Source organism: Peromyscus maniculatus, chromosome 5 (assembly GCF_049852395.1).
Source record: "Peromyscus maniculatus bairdii isolate BWxNUB_F1_BW_parent chromosome 5, HU_Pman_BW_mat_3.1, whole genome shotgun sequence".
NCBI lineage: Eukaryota > Metazoa > Chordata > Mammalia > Rodentia > Cricetidae > Peromyscus > Peromyscus maniculatus.
In genome coordinates, this window is record NC_134856.1 from 98,815,752 (window position 1) to 98,838,285 (window position 22,534).

A 22,534-nucleotide genomic window follows, 5' to 3' on the forward strand; every position below is an offset into this window, starting at 1 on the left:
GGGTTGGGGACTCACAAACACAGATAACTCCAGCTCCATGTTGTAGCTAGAGTTTTCCTACCTTGCCCACAGTCAGGACAAATTTCTGTTACCCACCAGTCCCACAGCCGCTCAGACCCAACCAAGTAAACATACAGACTTATATTGCTTACAAACTATATGGCCATGGCAGGCTTCTTGCTAACTGTTCTTATAGATTAAATTAATCCATTTCTATAAATCTATACCTTGCCACGTGGCTCGTGGCTTACTGGCATCTTCACATGATGTTTGTCATGGCGGGCAGCTGGCAGTGACTCCCTTTCCCTTCCTGTTCCCTTAATTCTCCTCTCTGTTAGTCCTGCCTATACTTCCTGCCTGGCCACTGGCCAATCAGTGTTTTATTTATTGACCAATCAGAGCAACATATTTGACATACAGACCATCCCACAGCACCATGTCCCTTTTTTACCCCCACATCTCTCTCTCTCTCTCTCTCTCTCTCTCTCTCTCTCTCTCTCTCTCTCTCTCTCTCTTACACATACACACACAGAGTTTCAAAAATGCTCAAGTATTTAATCTTTTGCTTGTTTTAAATATACACTACCTTCATTTCACAATACAAACTAATTATTCATCACACTTTTAAAAATTACACATGACCATGGGTTGGGCAGATGGCATAAAGGTTAAATGAGTTGCTGAGCAATCATGAAGACTAGAGTTTGGATCCTAGAATCAATGTAGTAAGCTTGATGCCTCACAGATGACTGTACCCCACCTCTGACACTATCAGACACTATCTTTTCCTGGACCCTTCACATGCTAACACTTGTGCACATAACTCATACAGGCACACACATAAGTAAATAAAACCTCTAAAAGTCGCACATAATTTTCATTTGATTTATTCTTCAGTCAACTGGAACACTTTTCAATTTTTCATTAAACTTTTTTCTTTGATGATAAGAGTGATAGAGTCCTTTAATTTCCATCTTTCTGCCTCTTTCTCTCAAATGGGAGTGACAGCCTGCCTAGCACACATTTGAGCTGTTTTATTTCTCTCAAATACCTTGTTTTCATTTCTCTTCTGTATGTCTCCAATTGTGGAAAGCTTAATTTCAACTTGATTTTTTTCCTCTTGTCAACAAATTTTCCTGCCATCTTGATGCTTTGGTGGTTTTAGGACAGGATTTTTATCTTCATTGTGTTTCTGGAGAAGTGTTTTTGCTGGGTTTTAGGTCCTGTTTCATCTTCTCCATCCACCATCCATCAAGGAAACCTTGCCCCGTTATGTTTTCATGGTGCCCTTTTCTATATTTGCTGTTTTCCGTCTTTCCATCTTTGACTTGTTAGATTTGCCATTCATTAGCACCCTCCATTCTGTTTTGAATTTGCTATCGTTTCAACTGTGGATGGGGATGTGCTGATCCAATAGTTAGGTTCACAAGGAGAACATGTTAAGAGTGCCAACTAGACCTGCAATGAAGCTTTCCTCTCTAACTGTTATAACTTTGTTCTCCAATATCAGAAAAAGTGTGACATCAATGACACACATCTCCTGGGAATGGACATTCCCCTCACATCATGGACATTAGCACTCTAGTTTCTCAGAGATGTCAACTCTGTGCATCAACTTCTCTATGACTCTCCTTGCCTCCATCACCTATGGAAAGTCCCTGAATCCTGTGAGGGGTTTCTGTCATTAAACCTCTTTTTCCCCAGGCAAACTTTTCTAGTATTTCTGTTTACTTGTGAACTGACCAGCTCTGGCTCTATTAGACACAGTTAGTTGTCTAATTAAAGTCTCTTCTAGAATTTAACATGAAGCCATCCTCCTTTAACATTTTTACTTTGTTTTTTTTTCAGCTTATATATCTTTTTAGTGATCTTAATGACAGAAAGACAAATGTGAAAGTTACGTTGTGAACAAATATTTTTATATTGAATTTCTTCCTTTTGTTATTCTTTTTCTTTTTTGTACACTTCTGGAAGTATAGTAATGAAATAATATTGGCTTACTTAAAGTTTGTTACTATATTTCTGAAATCAATCAGGATCTAGAATTCCCTAGAACACAACTTCTTGACCCATGATGTCATACAACTGAAAGTAGGGGGTCACAAAAAATGTTGACAAGAGTAAAATGCTGTCTGAATGCACAACTATCATAAAGAAATTCATAATCAAATAGGTTGAGTCTCAGGTGTTTCTGGAATTGTTCACCCATGCTGTATCCCATGACTTCGCTGAAGCTTTGGTTTCAACATACAACATGTGAATTTTCCCAAGTGCATGCCATATGCTACCCAATGTCAGCAAATGCGTGCTGAAATAGGTCAGCTCATATCTCAAAACAGTTTATTAACTGCAGTGTTCTTACTGTAGATACAGTTTCTTGCTTCTCTTACTATAGATAAAGTTTCCTGCTTCTCTTTGTAAATTCCATCTGCATTCATACAGTAGATAACATATGCTGTGTGGCTTGCAAACAACAGGAATTTACTTCTGAACAATTCTGGATACTGGAAAGTCCATGGTGGCCATACCAAAGTCCCTCTGGTGCACAGAAGCTTATCTTCTTGCTGTGTGATCACTTGGAAGAGTAGGGAGGGAGCTCTCAGCAGTCTCATTAGCAAAGGTCCTACCTTCAAATGCTATCATGCTGGAGATGAAGTATCAACCTTTGAATTTTGAACATATGTAAGTATTCAAGGCACAATATAGCACTTTAACCACACTTTTTTATCCCAGTGTAAACATTTTATTTGCTATGAAATCAAGATGAAGTTAAAAAAATCAATACATAAATCCCACACATACACAGTTTGAGGATATTTGACTATTTCTAGCAATTTTTGTAGATTTTAAATTTTGTTTTGCTCTCACAGGTTTGTCTAACCCAAACTTGAACCACATTCTCAAATGTGTTTAGACATCAACACTGAGTGTATTTAGACTGCACTACACTCATCTTCTGAGTGAAAGCATTATCTCTACAACTCCACTAGCAATTTAGTTCAAATTTACCATGTTTCAGTAGATGAGTGAGCAATGGAAACAGAGCTTCTCTTATTCTACAAAGACTACCTTCTTTTGAAAATGCCTTTGTTCTTTATTTGCCCTTGATTTTGACTTCATTTGCTTAGTCTTTTTGTTAATATTAATATCATGAAAACAAATTTATAAATTCTTTTCCAGGTCATATTTATAATTCTATTTTATTTAATAAAATCTTCTTTCAAAATAAGTGAGAAATCTCTAGCAACCTCTGACTGGGTTGCTAATTAGTATCCTGAGGCCAAGCTGATGTACCCTTGTTAGTATCATCAACAAGAAGAATGCACGAAACAAATTCACCTGAAGATTTTAAAACATATGTGTCAAAACTAAAATGAAGAAAGCATCTCACCAGGATTGGTACTTGTGTCTGTAATCCCAGCACTCAAGAAGCTGAGGCAAGCTGACTGTCATGAGCTTGTGTTTGAGATCAGCATCTAAAATAATAATCACATGGTGACAATGCTGTTTGTCCTTGTCACTTACTGCCTGTAGGACCTGTTCCTGCAGGAATTTGCCAAATACTACCATTTTTTGTTTGACAGAATTATTACAGCTTTACATTCTAATTACTACCCTTACTTAAACAAGGATGATATATAATTGCTGAATTATAAAACCATTTACCCGAGAGATTACAAACAACACATAAAACTCTAGCATTTTATCATCCCTTGTGACCATTGTATCTAAAAGAGAGGTGATTGATTTCCCCCTTTCTGCATCTTATGAGAAACAAGATTAGAAGAGCCAGATTTTGGACTTCTGGAAAAATGTAACTACTACATTACTCTTTTTTTTTTTTCTTTTCAGAAAATAAGGAAGGTTGCAAATTTGTGTTCTGACAGCTCATTCAATGAATCTCCAGGGAATGAGGTATGTGTGTGTGTGAGGAGTGGGGGTATGTGAAAATCTAAACCTCAAAGGAAAATAATAGGAGCATATCTCTATGCAATAAATAAGTGGCCCTACTTTGCATGCCAATCCTGACAGCTATTATTAGATGCTCTGGGTTAATTAGACAAAAACATATTTGGCTAATTTCCCTTCAAATTCACCATCAATGTCAACACATTTGGAGAATCCTAAAAGGCTGGGAATTTACAAGTCATAAACATTTAACAAAATAGCTAAGCTTCTTAAAATACTTTCCCCATCTGTGTTAAACCACAGAAAATCGAAACAGAACATCATTATATGCCTCAGCCTACATGAGTTGTTATTAATGATAGCAAGTCTCTTAGGACTGAATGCTTTATGTTTAGGGAAAAAAAACTTCACAGTATATACACAAGCATACACAGATTTTATACCAGATTGGCTATGAAAATAGCCCAGGGCCATTAGAGAGAAAGTAGGTATTAGCTTGCAGGTAAGTTTTGACAATTTTCCACAGGGCCAGTGTGTGTGTGTGTGTGTGTGTGTGTGTGTGTGTGTGTGTAAGAGAGCATATAAGACTATGTGTATGTGAGTGTATATTGTGTGTTTGTGTGCCTTCCAAATCTTGGTGTTGAGAATCACATATCAATAAGGTTCTATATAATAAAGTTTTTCCAATTTCTTTCAATCCTTCTGGACTGAAGATAAACTTTCTCATATGTCTTCCTTGCATTCATCAGCTCTTTTCATACTTGGAGACTTTGCCTATGCCTGAAATACTCCCTGTGTTGACTACCCACTGCTCATCCTTAATTTCTATTCTCTCCTTAGATACTATTGTCTTAATGATATTATCTGTTGTTAAGCCTTCATAGAAGTTCTTCTCCATCACAGCATTGTATTTTGTTTATATTGTGTTTTAGATAATTTATGAATATATAGTAAAGGCACATATATGTATATATTATATTGGGTGGCTGTATTTGCAAGCACACACTCTATCATACACATGCATATTTCTCTTCTTGTTGTGAAGGCACTTAGCATGAGATATATGCTCTTAATAGATGTTTAGTCTTTCATTCAATGTCGATACCCAGCTAATTAAAATCATCAATCTGTTTTCATCACCAGGGCTCACTAGAATGGCTCCTGTTGTAAAACAGATACTTATGCAGTACATGGAGGCACACTCATTTAATCTTAGCACTTGGGATGCATAGGGAAGCATATTTCTGTGACTTCACGGCCAGCTTGTCTACATGGTGGGTTTGAGGCCAGCCAGCATTACATAGCAAGACACTGTCAAACAAAAAAAAATAAATTATTCAGTAAAGATCCATCCACTGCATCAATCTATATGAAACAAATGGAAAATAAAAAGAATTAATAGGAAACTATGTAACAATTTTCATTGAAATCAGCACAAATTGCCGTGTCAGCTCCTGTGAAACCCCATCACAGAGATTTTCTATGTAAAAATCTAACAGTTTGTTGTTATAATTTCTGGGAATTTTCTCTAATTTTAAACATGATTTTTTTCTTTCATAGGAAATTTATTAATAAAATGATACAATGCCTATGAAATGTGATTTATCATAATTAATAGTTTTTTCCCTTTTTTAATTAAGAGATTTTCTATTCATTTTACATACCAACCACAGATTCCCTTGTCCTCTCTCCTCCCACGCCCCAGCCCTTCCCCATTCCCACCTCCTTCAAGGCAAGGTCTCCCATGGAGAGTCAGAGCCTGGTACACTCAGCTGAGGCAGGTCCAAGCCCCTCCTCCCTTTACCAAGGATGCGCAGTGTCCCACCATTGGCACTAGGCTCCAAAAAGCCGGCTCATGCACTAGAGATGGGTCCCGTTCCCACTGCTTGGGGGATCCCTAAACAGTTCAAGCTAAACAACTGTCTCGATTATCCAGAGGGGCTAGCCCAACACCATGGGGGCTCCTCCCCTATTGGTCCACAGTTCATGTGTCTCCACTAGTTTGGCTAGTTGTCTCTGTACTTTTTCCAAACATGGTCTCGATATCTCTTGCTCATAGAATCCCTCTTCTCTCTGATGGATTGGACTCCTGGGGCTCTGCCTGAGACCCAGCCGTGGATTTTTGCATCTGCTTCAATTAGTCACTGAATGAGGGTTCTATGATAACAGTTAGGGTATTCAGCCATCTAATCACCAGAGGTGGTCAGTTTAGGGACCCTCTTGACCATTGCTAGTAGTCTATGGTTGAGTCATCATTGTGGATTCCTGGGAATCTCCTAGCACTAGCACTCTGCTTTTCCCTACCTACATGGTGCCTTCATTTATCACGGTATCTCTTTCCTTGTTCTCCCACTCTGTTCTCACTCCAGCTTGAAACTCCTGTTCCCCTACATTCTCATTCCTCTGTCCCTTGCCCTCCATTACCCCACCCCTTACCCCCAGTTTGCTCATGTAGATCTCATCCATTTCTCCATTGCTAGGTGATCCTTGCTTATTTCCTAGGGTCCTCTTTACTAGCTAGCCTCCCTGGATCTGTGGGTTGCAGTCTGGTTATCCTTTGCTTTACATCTAGTATCGACTTATGAGTGATCCTGGTTATCCTTTGCTTTACATCTAGTATCGACTTATGTTTGTCCTTCTGAGTCTGGGTTACCTCACTCAGGATGATATTTTCTAGTTCCATCCATTTGCATGCAAACCTCATGAGGTCATTGTTTTTTCTCTGCTGAGTAGTACTCCATTGTGTATATGTACATTTTCTTTATCCATTCTTCAGTTGAGGATCATCTAGTTTATTTCCAGGTTCTGGCTATTACAGCTAATGCTGCTCTGAACATAGTTGAGCATGTGTCCTTGTGGTATGATTGAGCATTCCTCAGGTATATGGTCAAGAATGGTGTAGCTGGGTCTTGAGGAAGATTGATTCCCAATTTTCTGAGAAACCACCATGTAGCTTGAGTTTTCCTGCCTGGCCCACAGTCAGGACAAATCTCTGTCACCCACCAGTCCCACAGCCGCTCAGACCCAACCAAGTAAACACAGAGACTTATATTGCTTACAAACTGTATGGCCGTGGCAAGCTTCTTGCTAACTGTTCTTATATCTTAAATTAATCCATTTTTATAAATCTATACCTTGCCATGTGCCTTGTGGCTTACCCGCATCTTCACATGGTGCTTGTCATGGTGGTGGCTGGCAGTGTCTCTCTGACTCAGCCTTCCTGTTCTCTCAATTCTCCTCTCTGTTAGTCCCGCCTATACTTCCTGCCTGGCCACTGGCCAATCAGTGTTTTATTTATTGACCAATCAGAACAATTTGACATACAGACCATCCCACAACACCACCATACTGATTTCCAAAGTGGTTGTACAAGTTTGCATTCCCACCAACAGTGTAGGAGTATTCCCCTTGCTCCACATCCTCTCCAACATAAGCTGTTTTCAGTGTTTTTGATCTTAGCCATTCTGACAAGTATAAGATGGTATCTCAGAGTCATTTTGATTTGCATTTCCCTGAAGACTAAGGATGTTGAGCAATTCCTTAAATGTCTTTTGGCCATTTGAGATTCTTCTGCTGAAAATTCTCTGTTTAGCACTGTAGCCAGCCCACTTTTTAATTGTACTGTTAGGTATTTTGATGTTTAGTTTCTTGAGTTCTTTATACATCTTGGAGATCAGCCCACTGACAGATGTGGAGTTGATGAAGATCTTTTCCCATTATGTAGGCTGTCATTGTTTTGTCTTATTGACCATGCACTTTGCCCTACAAAAGCTTCTCAGTTTCAAGAGGTCCATTTTGTTAATTGCTCTCAGTGTCTGTGCTTCTGTTGTTATGTTTAGGAAGTGATCTCCTGTGTCAATGCATTCAAGACTATTTCCTACTTTCTCTTCTATCGGGTTCAGAGTAACTGGATTTATGTTGAGGTCTTTGATCCACTTGGACTTAAGTTTGTGCACAGTGACAGATATGGATCGATTTGCATGTTGACATCCAGTTATGCCAGCATCATTTGTTGAAGATGCTTCTTTTTTCCATTGTACAGTTTTGGCATCTTTGTCAAAAATTAGGTGTTCATACGTGTGCGGATTAATGTCAGGGTCTTCAGTTCAATTCCATTGGTCCACATGTTGGTTTTTACGCCAGTACCAAGCTGTTAAACATGATTTTTAAAGCCAGAAAAGCTAAAATGGTCAATGTATAGGTAAATAGTCAACATTAACAAGAAGAAAAATTATCACTAGGCCTTCATCTAGGATTGGGACCACAAGAAATTTCACCCATCCATATTGGCATGTCAATTGGTGGTATCATTGTGCAGGTCCTGTTTAGGTAGTCTTGTCGTTGAAATTTCATGGGTGGGGTGTCAATGACATATCTGGAAGACACAGACAGTTAATGACTTAGAGAGGGAGAATTGGTCTTCCCCAGGTATGAGCAATTGAATTGTTATCCAATAGGAAGTCATCTTCCCTAAGACCTATACATATAAATAAAGCTATATTTAATTAAAGAATAAGGGGTCATAAATTTGAGAGGAAGTAGGGGAGAGAATGAGAGTAGTTGGAGGGAAGACATGGAGGGGAAAAGTGAGGTATCAGAGGATTGGTGAATTGTTTTAAAACTTTTCTTTGGAATAAGGATCTGATTTTACAGTTTAGAAGACACCACACACCATTGCTTGAAACAGACCTCTCCAGGCATTTAACTACCTGCCTCTAGAAACCTTAACTTCCTAATCCTCATCCAGTGGTCATTCCTATATAACCACTAGCCACCTTCCACTCAACAACCAAGAACACTTTCTTTTATTCTCATTCCAATCAAATTCAACTCCAGATACTAACTCCTTCTTCTCAGTGCCCCGACTTTTATTCTTTTTCATCAAATTTCTCAAGGATAATGCTTATTTATGAGAAAATTTGTATCTGTGTAAATGTACTTTGATTGCCTTCCTGCAAATCATCACCTGCACAGTGAAGCAAATCCTTTACCCCGCAGGCCTTGAAACTCCTTCAATCCTATCATAAAATTTTTCACTCCCTACTGTACTTGATGTATTGAAATTCTGGACTTTGACCCACAGGAATGCTTTCAAAACATTGATAATCTTGGATTATCTCACATTTCATTTCTATTCTATTTCTATTAGATTCTTCACCAGTTACCATCTCCCACAGCTCACCATTTCCTTCTCCTATCATTTCTGTGCCTGAATCATAGTCTTCTTTTCTGCCTTTTCTATCATCATGAGTGACTTAAATGTTATAGTGGATATGTTGATATGCTGACTCATCACTACTCATCTATTCCACTTATTTGACCCTTAGCTCCAACAACAATCAGCCTTCCATGGGTACAGTCATATCCTGGATCTTTACCCAACACCTCTGTGATCTCACTATGTCTCTTTACTGGTATTTCCAGCAATGGTAAGTCACCCAATGTAGGTGCTGGAAATCAAATTTCAGCCCTGTAAGAACTGCAAGAGCCCAACTTCTTATTATAGATCATCCAATCACTGTCCTCTATTTATTGAATTATAATTTTTCTTTTAGTAAGCTTCAGTCCTACTTACTTTCTTTGTATTTCTTCATTCTATTATTAATTGAAAAATAATTGTATATATTTGTGAGTATAATATAATGTTTCCATATGTGTGTGTTGTGGAATAATAAAATCTGTCAAATGAAAACATCCATCCTGTTAACTGTTCGTCATGTCTTTGTGATGATAACATTTAAAATACACTCTTTTAGTATATGTACATGGTAACTAACTATGACTGTCTTGCTACGTGAAAGAACAGCAGTACTTACTCCCCCATATAACTTTAACTTGTACTGGGTAATATCAGAGAGACATACACCATTTGATCTCAATGGTACCTGAAAGGCTGAAATCAACAATGTAGTTAGAAGAATGACAGTTTTTTGTTTTGTTTTATTTTGTTTTTCAGTTTTCTGACAAACCCTGTCAAAAATTCCTTCTGTTGGATCTGGTTAGTCAGCTCATTAATATATTAGACTAAAAAGGATCACCTTTCATAATTATCTTTTTTACCCCAACATTGTCTTGCAATGAATCCTAAAGAATACCTCTGGATAACAGCCTAAGATGCTTCCTCCTTGTGTAGTTCCAAAGCCAAGCTCCAGAGAAAATGAGAAGTTTCCTTTCTAATTCATACTTCAAATCATCTTTGTCATCAAGTACTCACAGTAACAGCATTTTGAGTCTGAAAGTACCACAGCTGTCCCATGAGATAGTTCTTTTTAACACTATCTACCCACATTTCTCCAGGAAATATTTCTTACCACTCTAGCAAACACATGTACAAACTAAAGATATATTAACTCTTAAACAAATAAGTTAGCATCCCATGACTTGTCTATAAAATGTCCACAAAATAACTACCATGAGCCCCAAAGGACCACACACAAACAAGTTCTATACTGTAATATGGCATTGCCATCTTTCTGGGGAATTCTCCATCTCTGTCTCTTCTGTCTCTGTCTGTCTCTGTCTCTGTCTCTCTCTGTCTCTCTCTGTCTCTCTCTCTCTCTCTCTCTCACACACACACACACACACACACACACACACACACACAAACACACACACACACACACACACCATGTCTCACATTGATCTTTAACTGTCTGTTTGATCTTTCCATTGAACTGGATATTAGCCATTGAGTAGTAGCCCTCTCAAGTGTTAGTTTTTCCATCCTGGGGGCATGAGTAATTTATGAATCAACGCAGATTTGTTTAGCTTCCAGTTATAGCAATTATAACTCCTAATGTGTAGGGTGGATCTTCAACTCTATTTTTTAATAGGCACTTTAGGTGGTTCTAATCTACTGTATAAAAAAAGACTTGTTTTTGTATTTCATGTATATGTCTGTGTGCCTGAGTGTATGAATTTGCACCATGTCTGGTACCTGCAAAGGCTAGGAAAAGGCATCAGATACCTTGAACTAGAGTTACAGGCAGCTGTGAGCCACCCAATATGAGTGTTGAGCATCAAACTTTGGCCCTGTAAGAAAAGTAAATGCTCTTGACTACTGAATCATTACTTCAGCCCTGTGATGCACCATTGGTGGAAGTATTAAGGTAGTTCTATGTAGTTAAAAGGGAGATTTATTTTGTGGGGTAACTTATAAGTAAAGGGATAGGTTACAGGGTCCGGGAAAGGTGTAGTACAGTCCAGCGATGTTCTCTGGAGAACTCTGCTTGGTCTACCTCCAGCATCCGGGATCCAAGAAGCAAGAGAGCTGGCACATCTGGATTTCAAGTCTTAAGGGCTCCTGTCTCAGCCCCACCTCGTAGGTGTGACAGTTACCAGAAGCCTCAACAGGGGTAGTACTTCCAGGTCAAACCTGGAACAGCTACCCACTACAATCCACCTTTTAGGAATGCTACTTTCTAGATGATGAATGGTGTTTGGAAATAGATGAATAATTTCAGTTGGGAGCCACAATACAAATGTCTTGGTCATTGTTCTATTGCTGTGAAGAGACACCATGACCATGGCAAATCTTATAAAAGAAAGCATGTAATTGGGGCTTGCTTATAGTTGAAGAGGTTTAGACCATTTTCATCATAGCAGGGGACACAGCAGCAAGCAGGCAGACATGGTACTGGAGTAGTAGAAGAGAGTCCTACATGGGATCTACGGCCTGCAGAAAAGGGAGATACTGGACTTGGCTTGAACTTTTGAAATCCCAACGCCTGCCCCCGGGTGACACACTTCCTCCAACAAGGTCACACCTCCTAATCCCTCCCAAATAGTGATGATGACTGCTCCCTGATGAATAAGCATTCAGAAATATATGAGCCTATGGAGACCAGTTTTATTCCAGCCATCACAACTACCCTGAACTTGCTCCTTAAGACATTTGTTGTTGTAGGGAAGCCTTCTAGAAGAAATAACAGTTTTCTTACATTCCTTGGGAGACTGCAAAAGACTATGTCCCCAGCAGGTGCATTTTCAGTACCACCTCTGACCCAGGTACAACCCAAGAGACTGAGGCTGAGTCCATCACAAATCTCCCTTAGTGTGAGTATAGCTCCTTTTATGTATTTCTTCCTGCTGTTTAAGTTTATATTTATATTCACATATTACTAGAACAATTAAAATAATACTGAAATAATAGCAATAAAATCATGCATTTGACAGACTTTAAAAATCTGGATGGGGAAATGAGAAATCCATATGTTAAAAAATATTTGAAATTCTTACTGTATACAAAAATCAATAAAAATGGATCAAATTAAGCTCTTTGAAAAATATAATGGAAACATCTAAGATATCAGTATGGTCATTATATTTATTAGATTCCCCCAAACAAAAGCAAATATAAACATATTAGATCATATCCAACTAAGAAGTTTCTACTCAATAATCAACCAATAGTGATGAGGCAGCCTGAAGAACTGGAGAAAATACTTGCAAATGGTTCCTCTGAGGAGACACTAATAATGTCCAGAATTTATTAGAGATTTGCACGAAATACAACATAAAAAGAACACATAACTTGATTAAAAATGACAAGTGCTGTAAATAGACATTCCCCCAAAGATATATAAGTAGTCAACAGGTACATGAAGAGATATTCAATATCCCTAATCATTATGGAAATATAAATCCAAACAAATGGGGTATGTCACTACAGTCAGAAATAAAACAAAACTAACAAATGCTGAAAATGTGAAGAAAGAGTACTTCTAGAACTAGTGTAACTTAAAGTAGAACATGCATTCTAGAAAGCAGCATGGAGCACCCTACCCTGCATCTCAAAGTGGTCCTATCACTTAGTAAGGCAATCCCGTAACTAAGTATATAACTAAAGGAAATGAAACCAGTATTTCAAAAAGATATCTGTACATCCATATTTATTACACCTCCATTTAGCAATAATCCAGACACAAAGCTTATTGGAATGTCTGTCCACAGGCAAATGGATTGAAGAAAATACAGTGTGTGAATATATATATATATATATATATATATATATATATATATATATATATATATATGCTGTGGGATGGTCTGTATGTCAAATTACTCTGATTGGTCAATAAATAAAACACTGATTGGCCAGTGGCTAGGCAGGAAGTATAGGCAGGACTAACAGAGAGGAGAAAAGAAAGAACAGGAAGGCAGAAGGAGTCACTACCAGCCGCTGCCATGACAAACAGCATGAGAAGATGCAGGTAAGCCATGAGCCACGTGGCAAGGTATAGATTTATGGAAATGGATTAATTTAAGCTATAAGAACAGTTAGCAAGAAGCCTGACACAGCCATACAGTTTGTAAGCAATATAAGTCTCTGTGTTTACTTGGTTGGGTCTGAGCGGCTGTGGACTGGCGGGTGACAAAGATTTGTCCTGACTGTGGGCAAGGCAGGAAAACTCTAGTTACACACACACACACACACACACACACACACACACACACACACACACACACACATATGTGTGTATATATATATATATATATATATATATATATATATATATATATATAGTTACATATATATGTCTCTATATGTGCTACATTACTTAGTGATAAAAACACAATTTTATCATTTGCAGCAGTGTGGACAGAACTAAACAGTATCATGCTAAGTAAAAAGTAAACTAAATGATGGCAACACTTATGGAGGATAAAAAAATTGATTTCACAGAAGTAGAGAGAAGAGAAGCCATCAGAGGTTAAAAAGAATAAGTAGATTTGCCACAAAGACAGCAGGAACAAAAATAGAGTTACACAGGAGGAATAAATTCTAATGCTCTATGGTCTACAGTTGTGACTATAATTCACAACAATTATTTGTATTATTTGTAAAGTTCCTGCATGCATTTAATGCATTCTGATCTAATCCACCTTCTCGTCCCTACCCTCCAATTTTTCCATATCCTTACAAACATTTTTGCTTCCAACTTCACGTATTCTTTTTTTTAATTACCTGTTTTTACTAGATCTTTGAGAATTTTATAAAATATATTTTTATCTTTTTGGTTGTGAGGGTTCTTTGATTGGTATGTAAAATGAATAAAAAATTTCTTAATAAAAAAAACGTTAAAAATGTATTTTTATCGTAGTTACTTCCAAGTCTTCCTTGAGTCACTCTCATTTCCTTATCCACCCAACATTATGTCCTTTTTTAAATTTCTTTTTTTTTTTTTTTTTTTGGTTTTTCGAGACAGGGTTTCTCTGTGTAGCTTTGCGCCTTTCCTGGAGCTCACTTGGTAGCCCAGGCTGGCCTCGAACTCACAGAGATCCGCCTGGCTCTGCCTCCCGAGTGCTGGGATTAAAGGCGTGCGCCACCAACGCCCGGCTAAATTTCTTAACCCTTAAAAATGAACTCATGTTGATGAAATAATACTGCATTGCTGTCTTCTGGTGGAGAGTACTCAACATGTCTATCTGCCTGCTTGCCTGCCTGCCTGCCCACCCACCTACCCATCCACCCATCCACCTGTCTGTTGCCTGCGTAGGCCAACCTACTGGAGCATGGGATTTTGTGAGCCTCTCCCTAACAAATGCTGTGATCTGGGATGGCTTCATCTAGTGCAGGTTTTGTTTAAGCACTCACATCCACTGAGAGATCATGCATGCAAACAGTGTTATGTCTAGCAACTGTTGTTTTTACTAAAGGTGTCTACTCTTCCTGGCTTTTAGAACCTTCCTGTCCCATCTTATGAGATCATCCCTAAATTTCAGAAGGCAGTGGTGTGATGTAGCCGTCCCTTTTAAATCTGGATACTCCATAGTCTCTTAAATCTCTGTATCTTGAGTAGTCATGGTTCTCTGCTTCAGTATAAGAAGAATCTTTCCTAGTGAAAGTTGGGAAATGCAGTTAATCTATGGGTTTAAAATAAGAACTTGGGGAAGGGAAATTTATTACTATTTCCATTTAGGAGAATAATATATTACTATGTTCTCCCCAAGGGCCAATGACCTATCCAGCAATGTTTTTGTTTTGTTTTGTTTTATTTTTTGGGGGGAGGGTGGTAGAATTCGATGGTACCAAACATGAGTTCTTTCTTGTACAACAGGCTTTAAAAGCAGTCACGAAATGCTTGGTTACTTTCACAATATTCCTACTAGTATTGCACCATTGGGCATATCTTACCAGGCAAGTCATGATAGCTCACAAAGTTCACAGTTAGGTAAGGCTGCTGGTTATTTTTCTCCTATGGTAGTGTACTTAGCATCTTCTAGCACTCTGAAAACTTGCCAGTAGGCATGAAACTTCCAGGTCAGTACCAGGTTGATTTCTCCATGTCCTATGACTTTAGCACATAAACATTTAGCAATAGCTTATAATGTTGTTTTGTTTTGTTTGTTTGTTTGTTTGTGAGGGGGTATATCTATAGAATTTTATGGTACTGGGGGAAGGAATTATTGCTATCCCATAAAGGGATGACTCAATTCAGACCCATTTTTACATTGCATATATTTCAGGAACCTTCTATAGAAGTAATTTTCCATGTGGAATGTTCAAAGGTCTTTGTTAGTTATCCCTCATCATACTTCTTTCTCTACCTAGCCCTCCCCTTCCCCACTCCATTTATCCCTTTCTCTTCTATTATTTCCCTTTACACAATAATTTTTTTATAAAGAACCAGAAAAAAAAATCCAAAGGTTCCAACACAAACAGAAGAATAAATAAACAGATAAAAACAATTACTCTGTTTTTATCATTACACATTGCAAGCTATTATTAAATGTCACAATGTACCAATAAGTATGTACATTAAACATCAACTAAAAAATAGAACAAGTGTAGAGAACTCAGGTAGAAACATGCTCAACAAGCATGAGGACCCAAATTCAAGCCTCAGAACCCACATATGTTGATACCCAGGCATATCTTGGGATTCACTAGCCATCTAGCCTAGGCTACTTGGCAAGTCCCAGGCCAATGAGACATTCTGTCTCAAACACACACACACACACACACACACACACACACACACACACACACAAACACACTGTGGACACACCTGAAGAATGACACCTGAAATTGTCCTCTGGTCTTCACACACAGGAGGGGAGGTGACACACCTGCATATGTATCTGCAAACATACACATACACACAAATTAACATTCACACAACACACACACACACACACACACACACACATTGGAAAAACAAAATTAATGAGCCACTTTTTTCTCACGGATGTATTCCTTCTTTGGGAGAGTTAACCTGTGGTGTACTTAGCAGAATTTTATCCAGGAACCACCTGTGTCCAACTGTCATAGGGAGCACATCAAACTTTCAGGTTCCTAAAAACCCCACTAATGCAGCAGGTCTCAACCTGTGGGTCATGATCCCTTTGGCAAACCGCTGTCTCCAAAAATATTGAAGGTACAATTCATAACAGTAGCAAAAATACAGCTATGAAGTAGCAATGAAAATAATTTTATGGTGGGGTCACCACAACATGCAGGACTGTATTAAAGGGTCGCAGTGTTAGGAAGCATGGGAACCACTGCTCTAATGGAATCAAAAAATGTTATAGTTCTTTGACTCTCTCCATCACCACATCTTTGGGTGGCTCCATTGCCTGCACAAGTCCCTGGTGGCAACAGAATGAATGGCCTCAGGACACTAGCCAGAATCCCTTAGAGAACTTCTATGTACCACTTAAGTTCATCCCTTGGATTTAATCAAAACCCAATGAGGGTGAAAAGAACAAATGCAGCTGTTCTTTTAAGAAGCTCTTCTGAGAACTGCTTTTTAAAGAGGGAATTCAGAGGAATAGGCTGAGTGGCTGGCTATCTTCAGTTTTCAGTAGGCTTGGGCTCTGAAAGGTTCCCCTTGATTTGAATTTCCTTTTTCCTCTAAAGATAAGCACAACCCCAGTTCCTTATTGTTGAATATACTATTATAGAATACGATGTGCACATCTATCGCCTTTTTTAATCCTCATAAATTCATCATATAGTTTCATTTTTGACAGTTGCCATTCCATTCCATTTTTTAAACAGTGAGACATCTGGCGTGTTTACAGTAATTTTGTACCCTACTATTAATGATCCAAACTAGTATATCTGCTAAGCAAGTGTGCTGATGAGAGATTATTGGGTCATGGAAAATTTTCACACTTAGATGAACTTAAAATTACCAGATTTCCCCCTCAATGGATGCACGGCTTACACACATAGCTACAGTCAAATAAGGCTGTCCCCCTCCCCATGCACCTGCTAGTTACCCAGCATCCTTCAGTTATGAATCATGTATCATGGGCCTTTTAATGTGTGTACTTCTCATCCTTTTAATTTTCTAAACCACTTTGTTTTCATTAAGTTACTAATTCCAAGTTTCAAAAACTGTATTTCCAGTATGGCACTTCTATTTGTTTGGACTGTGATAATTTTATTAGAAATTCTGAAGGCTGTGTGGTTACATCCCTTTATCTCTATATTTTGTGTGCATTTAGATGCCTTTATTTGTTTAAAAAAGTCTACAAAACTGTTTGTCTACATTCTTTAGCACTATGAACCAGCTTTCAATTTCTCTATCAAAACACATGAGATCAATAACTAGTGAGAAGTAAAGGGTGTAGTCCATGATGGTTGACTCTGTGGCTTTTAGGTCTGTGGGAATGAGTAGTGAACGAAGCTGTTTCCCTTTCCATGAGCAGGAAGCAAAAGGTAGAGAAAGAAAGGGGCCAAGGCCTCATAATTCCCTTCAAGCTGTGCCTCCCGTGACAGGAGTCTCTCCCATTAGGCCCCGGTTGTTTTAAAGGTACATTATCATTGTCAAAGGCTGGTGATAAATCATTAAACAGAGTATTCAAAGGGATCCTTATTCTTAAAACCCAAGAAGCAAGCTTATAGTTTTGCCTATAATTTAAAGCATTTAATACCCCCATCCTTTTCCATCTTTCAAGAGCAGCCAATCCTGTTTTACTCTATAATATAACAAGATAATCACTTGTTTCATACATATTTCCAAAGGCACTCAATAAGCAATCTGTCTTTTTTTTCTACTGAATTATGCACTATCTACTTTACATGTCTTCCCATGTGCACAGATTTATTTCATTGAGTTGTACCTTCCTGTGCCAACCTCACACTGTACATTAAACATAGCTTTACTTTCTTTTCTCTGCTAAAGCAAATAACTTGTATTTATTCCCCAATTGCAGAATTGATTTAGCTAGCTCTGATTCTATGGTTAGCCATGTTAATTTACAAAACTTGTCTTTAAAAAAATCTACTAATCTTTTTCATATAAATTCTTGTTAATTCAGGAGGTGAGTAGTATTAACTCATGCCACTAGTATAGATAGCTCTCTCCATTTGTATGTTCTTCTCTTGTTTGATTACTTTCACAGGTCACATATTATGCTGTTGACAACAATAGGAAGTCACAGAGTGGATATAGGATAGTCTTCCTTTGCTGACCACTTTGGACTTACCAAAGAGTTTTCTGTCACTTTTTAGTCATTCTGTTTGACAAATGATCATATCATCTAAGTAATCAAAGTTTACAACACCCTTTCAGATTTTATCTTGATTTCCCTTTTCTCAACTTATGGTATTGTTTGGGGTATTTTGAGTTATCACTATAGTTATAGGCATCTGTCTGCCATTTACAATTATAAAGTAGATTCACCCAGACTCTCAGATTAAGTTAAATGCTTAATCCAAAGGATTAGTAATAGGATTTATTAACTTGACAACTTAATAGATTTTCAATTTTATTATAAATATATATTGGGTTTTATCAAGTTTTTTAATAAATTTTTAAGATAATCACTTGTTTCATACTCCATCAGTGTCATAGGTAACACTGAGTGGTTTTCTCATTATCAGCTATATATCCCATTATGATGAGTTTGCTAGTGATTTATTATAACAAAATATTATATTTAAGAAACTAAGATTTACATAAGATTTGACAACAGCTGCTGCTGCTGGTGGTGGTGGTGGTGGTGGCTGCGGCGGCGGCGGCGGCGGCGGCGGCGGCGGCGGCGGCGGCGCACGCCTTTAATCCCAGCACTCGGGAGGCAGAGCCAGGTGGATCTCTGTGAGTTTGAGGCCAGCCTGGGCTACAGAGTGAGTTCCATGAAAGGCACAAAGCTACACATACACACACACACACACACACACACACACACACACACACACACACACACACACGCCCCCCAAAAAAGATTTAACAACAATTTTAATATTGAAGTACTGTTTCCTAATATTTTTTTGAGACAGGGTTTCTCTTTGTAGGCTTGGAGCCTGTCCTGGAACTCACTCTGTAGACCAGGCTCTCCTCGAACTCACAGAAATCCACCTGCCTCTGCCTCCCAAGTGCTGGGATTAAAGGCATTCACCACCACCACCCAGCTTGTTTACTAATATTAATTTTATTGCTGGTATCCAAGTTATAAAAGGCATGTAAAATAAGTTGGAAAATTTTTCCTATTTATGTTATTTTATTTATTGTTTATTTTACATCCTGACCACAGTTTCCACTTTCTCCTATTTTCCAATTTCATCCCCCTACCTCCTCTCTGTGCTTTCCATCCATTTCTCCCCTGTTTCTGTTCAGAAAAGGGTAGGCCTCCCATGGATATCAACAAAGCATGGCATATAATGTTGCTGTAAGACTAAGCACCTCCTTCTGTATTAAGGCTGGGGAAGGTGATTCAGTATGAGGAATAGGTTTCCAAGAGCCAGCCAAAGCATTAGGGACAGCCCCAGCTCCCATTGTTAGGAGCTCAAGTAATCAAGCTACACAGTTGTTGCATATATGTAGAAGGTTTAAGTTGGTCCCATGCAGGCTTCCTGGTTGTTGATTCAGAATCTGTGAGCTCTTATTAGCAAGGTTAGTTGTTTCTGTGGGTTTTTTGGTGATGTCCTGGACCTCTCTGGCTCCTACAATCCTTCCTCTTTCTTTTCAATAGGATTCCCTGAGCTTGGCCTAATGTTTGATTGTGGGTCTTTGCATATGTTGCTATCAGTTACTGGATGAAGGCTCTCTGATGAGAACTGGAGTAGTCACCAGTCTGGTCAGAGGAGCTGGCCAGGTCAGGCTACGTATCCACTATTGCTAAGTCTTAGCTGGGATCATCCTTGTAGATTTGTATGTTGTTTTTAATCCACTTTCATGATATAAAGTCTATTCTATCCTTGAAAGTATAAAGGAAAATATATTAAACTTTACTTGTATTTCTTAGGAACAAAGATTGAATTCTACTTTAATTTATTTAACAGACTTCCTGTTTTAGTGTGTCATTTAAGCAATTTATGGCAGATAAAAATGAAAAGATTTTTAAATATTTTGATATAATTATATATTCTCATTTTAAAATTGCTAGATAGTTGACAATATTTTTTCATTTGCAACTATTTACCATTTTTCTTCTTATTTTATTTATATTTTCTGAAATGTATTTTACATGCGTGTGTGTATGTTTGTGTGTTTGTGTGTGTGTGTGTGTGTATGTGTGTGTGTGTGTGTGTGTGTGAGAGAGAGAGAGAGAGAGAGAGAGAGAGAGAGAGAGAGAGAGAGAGAGAGAGATACACATGTGACACCATAGGACAATTTTACAGCGTCAGTTCTCTTTGTCCATCCTTCACACTCAAGTTCCCAGGCTTACACTACAAACATTTTTATCCATTGGGCCATTTCCCTGTCCCTTTCTACCTTTTAATATGTCAGTCCCATTTATCTTTCAATTAATTTCTTTCATAAAAATGTTGTTTAATTAATCTCTAGTATTTTCCTTGTCATTAGTTTTTTCCAATATCCTTTTTAAAAAAAAAGGGTTCCTCATATCTGAAATTACACTGAAATTTTTTTCAACTAGTTGAAAGCATTTATTTACTTTCTACTTCCATGGCTTTTAATAAATGCATTTAGTATTTTCAGATTTATATGTCTTACTCGCTATTTTTCAGACATTCTGGTATGGTTTACTATTCAGTACAAAGAATTCTGTTATTTTCTAGAGTTTCATCAACACAAATGTTACTCGCATACTGTTTTGTTTGCAATCTACTGTTGATTGTAGATTTCTACATTTCAGGTAAGAAAACAGTCTGTACATGATGGCCTCAATGTATTTTGGTATATGGTGTGCATATTTGGGTGACAATGGGAGCCCTATATTCAAAGACAATGTGATCCTCTGTATTATAGAGATATAAATTTTTCCATATGTCAGTTAAAATATATTTTTATCATTTATTGATCCTTAACACATGACACTGCTTGCCAACATTTCACTCAATGAGGTTGTAGGAGGACAATTTCAAACACACACACACACACACACACACACACACACACACACACACACACACACAAATGCATACATCCAGAAAGTCCCATTTATTCTTGGACCCTGAAGATTTCCCCTTTAGGCTACTGCCTTATACTTCCTTGGACCTCACCTTCTCTTTTATAGGGTTCTCCCAAGTAATGTAATATTTTCATGACATACTCACATAAGGCACCTCTAACTAGGTAGAAAAGGAAGTAGAATATTACATTAGTTCACTACCATGCTATTTCTATATCTAGAAATATCTAGATATACCAGATGTAATTTTTCTTCATATTGAAAGTCTATAATACATGTGGAGTGCAGATAACTTTATTTGTTTATCAAAAATAGTATGTCTTTTACAGAAACAATTAAGCACGAAAGTGTTTTTCTCTTCTAATCATTCCTACAAATCATGTGAAATGTATGTGAAATTTTCAGAGAATAAATGGTAACTTTATGAAGCAATATATGATAGGCTATACTTACTTATACATCCATTTGGGGTTTGTGTGTGTGTGCAGTGTGTGTATGTGTGTGTGTGTGTGTGTGTGTGTGTGTGTGTGTGTGTGTGCAGTGCAAGTACATAGGTCCATTGACGGATGAGGATCCATAGGGAGGCCAGAGACTAACTTTCATGTACTCTTTAATCACTTCCCCACTTTATCATGTGAAGCAATGTCTTTCACTCAACCTAGAAAGCTGTTTTCACAAAACAGAATGACCAGCAAGTCCCCTGGATCACCCCTGTGCTGTAATTACAGATACACACCGCCTTGCCGGGCTGTTACATGAATGCTAGCAATCCGAACTGAGGTCTTCACACTTACACAGTTAGCATTTTACTTGCAGAGTCCTCTGTCTAGCCCCTCCAGGCTGTACTTAAATATCTTTGCTGGTAATAATATTTCCTAAGCTGTGGGGAGTAATTCTTTTCTTTTTTATCCTCATCTGTTTCTTTAAATTTTAATCAAAACTACCTATTTACACTATATAAAATGTTTTAATACACACAACCACAGTGAGCTTCTGTAGTGACACCAATGACACATCCATCCTTTGACACAGTGAATCTTTCGTCTCTGCTTCTGTTTGTGTGTGTGTTGCATATGTACAGTCACTTAACACTTAGATTTAAGACTTTCTACATGGGTTTATACATAGGGAGTAGTATTAGAAAATTGTCACATTTTCTTTTAAGAATAAAAGGAAGAGATAGCTGCCTGTTAGAAAGCTCAAATAATACATAAATGATGTGAGGGATCAATAATAAGTCTATCTGTACATTTGGATGACATGAAGTTTTCATTATCTAAATGATTTTGACCTTCAAAAA